General features: G+C 32.0%; 1 protein-coding gene across 5 annotated transcripts in view; it reads right to left on the reverse strand.

Annotated features, from left to right (window-relative positions):
- LOC136033912 (group 3 secretory phospholipase A2-like) overlaps nt 1-5,887 on the reverse strand; it is a 91,941-nt gene extending 86,054 nt beyond the window's left edge. For 2 of the 5 annotated variants that reach the window (XR_010619059.1, XM_065714920.1), the window contains exon 1: nt 5,578-5,677. The gene's annotated coding sequence lies outside the window, so the exon portion shown is untranslated. Of the gene's footprint in view, nt 1-4,872; nt 5,509-5,577; nt 5,678-5,762 lie in introns of those variants that run through there. The other 3 variants (XM_065714922.1, XM_065714925.1, XM_065714924.1) reach the window with 3 other exon arrangements.
- Nucleotides 5,888-6,000: the final 113 nt, after the last annotated feature.

Below are 6,000 nucleotides of genomic sequence, written 5' to 3' on the forward strand. Positions count from 1 at the left end.
CAAGCAATAAATTTTTATGAAGATTTTATTAATAAATGTCAATTTGTATTGTATTCTGTTTTTAAGTAGGCTTTGTGGAATATTTATTCTCTTAAATATGCTGATAGGTGCTGGCACTTTATGTGATTCTAAACTAAAGAAAGTCTGGGTTATCTAGTTCAAAAAAGGTGTCAGATGTTTTAAAGATTTATGATGTGAAAAATGGTGCTAAAAAATTGAAATAAAAATTAAACTTCAATAAAAAGAGCAAGGGATGGTGCATTACAATATTGTCCTAAATAAAGTCATACAGAAAACTTTTTTATAACCTTGTATGATAATAGGGTAGCCTAAATAGATTCATATGGATGACTTTTTAGTAAAGACTATGATTCAACTATAGAGCAGTAGGCCTATGAATAAAACCTTACAGATGACTTACCTGATTTTTTCCTTAAACCTAAATGATGCACTAAAATGTCATACAAAAGAAATCATACTACCCTCCTCTTACATTAAAAAAAAAGTCAAGCATATGACTTTTTAATATAGGGTGTCATTCTATTGTAGAGCAGTATGAATAAAGTCTTACAGATGACTTTTCTGGTTTTTTCCTCAAACCTAAATTATGTACTAAAATGTCATACAGGAGACATTATACCACCCTAGTGTGACATAAAAAACAACAAAAAGTCATACAGATGACTTTTAAATACATCATTCTATTGTAAGTCAGTATGAATAAAGACTTGCATATGAATTTTTGGGTTTTCTCTTTGTGTACATACAATGCACTAAAATGCCATACAAAAGAAATTATACTGTCTTACTCCTTAGTGAGACAACATAATATGTTTTGTATGACATTTTAATGCAATATACGTAATAAAGAGAAAACCCCAAAAGCCTTATGCAAGACTTCATTCATGCTGCCTTACAATAAAATGATATATTAGAAAGTCAACTGTATGACTTTTTTTTTTACATATAACGGGGTAGTATAATGTCTTCTGGTTGACAATATAATATCTTAGTGAGACAATATAATATCTTTTGTATGACACTTTAGTGCACTACATGTATATAAAGAGAAAACCCCAAAAGTCTTATCAAACAGTTTGTGGTAACAAACTGTAGTAAGGAGGAACCCGGCTCAATAGTAACCAAAACTCTAAAAAATTGAATCTTGATATCAATAGCATTTTAATGCTGGTTTCAAATATATAAGTTTCATCAAGTTTAGTCTTACCCATAAAAAGTTACGAGCCTGAGAAAATTTGCCTTATTTAGGAAAATAGGGGGAAACACCCCCTAAAAGTCATAGGATCTTATCGAAAATGACACCATCAGATTCAGCATATCAGAGAACCCTATTGTAGAAGTTTCAAGCTCCTATCTACAAAAATGTGGAATTTTGTATTTTTTGCCAGAAGACAAATCACAGGTGCGTGTTTATTTGTTTTTTTTTTTGTTGTTTTTTTCCCCAGGGGTCATCATATCAACCAAGTGGTCCTAGAATGTCGCAAGAGGGCTCATTCTAATGGAAATGAAAAGTTCTAGTGCACTTTTTAAGTGACCAAAAAATTGGAGGGCATCTAGGCCCCCTCCCATGCTCATTTTTTTCTCAAAGTCAACAGATCAAAATTTTGAGATAGCCATTTTGTTCAGCATAGTCGAAAACCATACTAACTATGTATTTGGGGATGTCTTACTCCCCCACAATTCCCTGGGGGAGGGGCTGTAAGTTACAAACTTTGACCAGTGTTTACATATAGTAATGGTTATTGGGAAGTGTACAGACGTTTTCAGGGGGATTTTATTTTGTTTGGGGGTGGGGCTGAGGAGAGGGAGCTATGTTGCAGGATCTTTCCTTGGAGGAAACTGTCATGGGGGATGAAAAATTCAATGAAAAGGGTGCAGGATTCTCTAGCATTACTATAAGAAAATATTGAAAAATAAATATGAAAACTTTTTTTCAAATGAAAGGAAGAAGTAGCATTGAAACTTAAAACGAAGAGAGATTATTACGCATATGAGGGGTTCTAAAAATACTTTAGCATAAAGAGCGAGGTATTTAGGAGAAGATAAATACCTTGCTTTTTATGCTAAAGTATTTTTAGTAATTTAAAGTATTTATTCTACGGCCTTTCTGATTCAGGGGTCATTCTTAAAGAATTGGGAGAAAAGTTAAGATTTAGTGTAAAGAGCGAGGTATTAACGAGGGTACAAACCCTCTTGTATACATAATAAAAATATAAGGTTATGAAAGTTTGTTAAGTAAGTTAATTCTTAAGTTATGTATATTTTTTACTAATAAAAACGTTCATTAAAAATTAAAAGTTCTAGTAGCCTTTTTAAGTAACCAAAAAATTGGAGGGCAACTAGGCCTCCTTCTCCACCTTCTCAAAATCGTCTGATCGAAACTAAGAGAAAGCCATTTAGCCAAAAAGAATTAATATACAAATTGCATTTTAATAATTTATGTGCAGAGAGCCAAAACCAAACATGCATTAATTCAAAAACGTTCAGAAATTAAATTTAAAAAAAACTAGTTTTTTTAGCTGAAAGTAAGGAGCGACATTAAAACTTAAAATGAACAGAAATTACTCCGTATATGAAATGGGTTGTCCCCTCTGCAATCCCTTGCTCTTTACACTAAAGTTTGACTCTTTGCCACAATTCTACTTTTTAAAACAATTAAAAGCTTTAGCGTAAAGAGTGAGGGATTGCAGAGAGGACAACCCATTTCATATATGGAGTAATTTCTGTTCGTTTTAAGTTTTAATGTTGCTCCTTACTTTCAGCCAAAAAAATCAGTTTTTTTTTATTTAATGTAAGACTTAATTCGTGCTGCCTTACAATAGAATGATATATTAGAAACTCAACTATATGATTTTTTTTCTACATATAAGTGGGGTAGTATAATGTCTTCTGGTTGACATATACATACGTATAAGGAGAAAACCAAAAAAGTCATCTGTAAGACTTTATTCATACTGCTCTATAATAGAATCATAGCCTACATTAAAAAGTCATCTATATGATTTTATTTAGGCAGCTTCATTATAGCATGATGAGTAAAGTCATATGTAAGACTTTATTCATACTGCTCTAAAATAGAATGATGGCTTAGGCCCTATATTACAAAGTAATCTCTTTGACTTTTTGTTATTTTTTTAATGTATGACTAATGTAGTATAATGTCTTCTATAAAATCTTCATAAAAAGTGATTGCTTGCTTGATTTGACTGCTGGATTCATCCACTATGAAACTTTGGTTTTTATAAGGTTCATTTTTGAAAAATCCTTTACAGTGATTCCCATCAGGGAGTCATTGTTGGCCTCAGCTAGATTTTCAAAAATATTTAAGTAATGATCTCTAGAAATGATCTCATCATATCTCTAGAAATGGTAAGATATAGTTTTACACACAATGTATAAAAAGTGATTTGTATGAATTTATTCATGTTTGTTCTATAAAAATGTGATGCAAAAAAAGTTGTCTGTGTGACTTTATTCATTTTTGCTCTGTAATATTCTGAAATATATACAAATCATCTATGTGACTTAATTCATGTTTGCTCTGTAATAGTGTGAGATATAGAAAATCATCTGTATGACTTAATTTATGTTTGCTCTATAATAGCAGTAGGTATAACAAATCATTTGTATGACTTTATTGATGTTTGCTCTTTAAAAAAGTGAGACATATAAAGTCATCTGTATGACTTTTTATCATTCTAAATAATTAGAGAAAGCACTATATTGTCTTCTGTTTGAATTTACACTGCATTCAAAATAGTAATACCTGACAATATCCTATTGCTCAGATATAAAGAAAAATGTTTCTATTATCAAAAAAGTCACCTGAAGACTTTTTTCATTTTGCTTTATAATAGAATGATATATTGAAAAGTCATATGTGTGACCATATTTAGCCTACTCTATTGTAATACAAGGTAAAAAGCCATCTGTGTGACTTTATTTAAGTTGCCTATCCATGAAATTATGTAGGCATAGACTATAAAAAGCCATCTGTATGACTTTTTGTTGTTTTCTTTATGTATCACTGGGGTAATATAATTTCTTCTTTAAGACATTTTAGTGGATCATATAAATTAAAGGAAAAACCAAAAAGTCATCTATATCAAAAAATCAAGTCATTAAGTTATAAAATCAAGTAATTGTAAAAAAAAAGCCAAGATAGATAGTTCAAGCAAGTGAAATGCAAATCTGGCATATAGCCCTTTTTTGATTGTATAAAAATGATGTCATTTCATTTCTCCAATAAATTGGAAAAGCATTATATTGTCTTTGGTTTAACTTTTACTGCATTCTAAATGGTAGTAATTGAGAATATTCTGTTGTTCAGATATAAAGAAGAATTTTTCTGTTACCAAAAAAGTCATCTGTAAGAATTTATTCATCTTGCTTTATAATAGAATGATATATATAAAAAGTCATCCATAGGACTATATTTAGGCTATTCTATTATAATATAAGGTAAAATGCCATCTAAGGTAAATGCTAGGTTGCACAATCCATGAAATCATGTAGGCATAGGCTATAAAAAGCAACATGTAACCTAGGCACTTTTTTTGTTTTCTCTATTTATCACTGGGGTAGGCTAATATAATTTCTCCTGTTAGATGTTTTAATAGATTTTGTAAATTAAAGATGAGGTTGTAAATTAACAGAAGACTTTTTATCATTCTCCATGTTTAGAGAAAACATAATATTGTCTTTTGTTTGACTTTATAGTGCTTTTGATATAAGAGTAAATGATCATATTTGCTGCTTAGTACATAAGGAACCAATGACTTTAATATTAAAATTTTGCTCATCCAAAACAGGTCCATCTAGGCAAGTCAATAAACTAATAATTTCAATAACCTTAAATCACAGCTTGGAGTGAAATAAGGACTTTTGATCCTGTTGAATCACTCCTTGTAATGACAGTAGCATACATGGTTGATTAGATTCTGGTGCATCCTAGTCAAATATCCATGGTTTGTCACTCCACTCAGCATCCAGATGGCATTTGAATACATCTGTTGATTAAGCAGAAACTGTGTTCTCCTTGAGGTTGTTCTAGAGGTTCATAATCCAGTTCAAGAAGAAGCTGCATCTTGGTCCAGTCCTTGCTGAAGTTTGCAGATTTGTTTTGGGTGTCCCTGTGTTATGTGGGAGGGGTCAATCCCCAGGAGCTCATTTTCTTGGTTGGTAGATAGGAGTTTATGTGGCTGGATCATATCCCCACATTTCCGCCTGTAGACTAAAGAGGGGAGGTTAATCTCCTTCAGCCATTCACTGTAGGGCTTGTTTTCCATACCGGCAATGAGCTTAGTGGCCCTTTGTTGGATTTGCTCAAGCACTACCTTATCCATTTTGAATTGAGGGATGGCCAGGATGGTCCCCACCCCCAAACATGATCTTACCAGTCCTTTGTAGAGCTTGATGATTACATGTCTACTTCTTCTGGTAATGCTGTGTTTAATGATACCTAGGGCTCTGCTAGCATTGGCTGAGATCATCTGTGATCTTAAATAGGCCTAGTTTTAATAATAACCATATTGGTGCAGAGCTTGGATTTTTTACCTATTCATTGATATATACAGTTCTTCTAGATTCCTATTTAATAACAAAACGTATGGGTTTGAGTTCTATATAGTTTTGTTCAATTGCACAGGCCTACTGTTTTTTTTACCCTAAATCCACACCAAAAGTTTCACTTTCCAAACCTTCTTTTAAGATATCAAAAAGGAGCTTAACTGAAACTGTACCGATTTATTAAACTAAAAAATTCTTTGTGCAGATTAAGTGTTTATTTAAACCTTTCCTCGAGACTATTTACGATATTGTAAGATTGGTCACGTTTCATTCTATTTAATAGCAATGTGTAAGATTGTCAAACGGTTAGTTGCTACACGCTACAATTGCCCAAATCTGCGTCCCACACCACATTTCGCTACTGAGGAAACAAAATTGATGTGGCTTTCGCCGTGACAGTATCAAATTTAT

This window comes from Artemia franciscana, chromosome 12, assembly GCF_032884065.1.
Source record: "Artemia franciscana chromosome 12, ASM3288406v1, whole genome shotgun sequence".
Lineage (NCBI taxonomy): Eukaryota > Metazoa > Arthropoda > Branchiopoda > Anostraca > Artemiidae > Artemia > Artemia franciscana.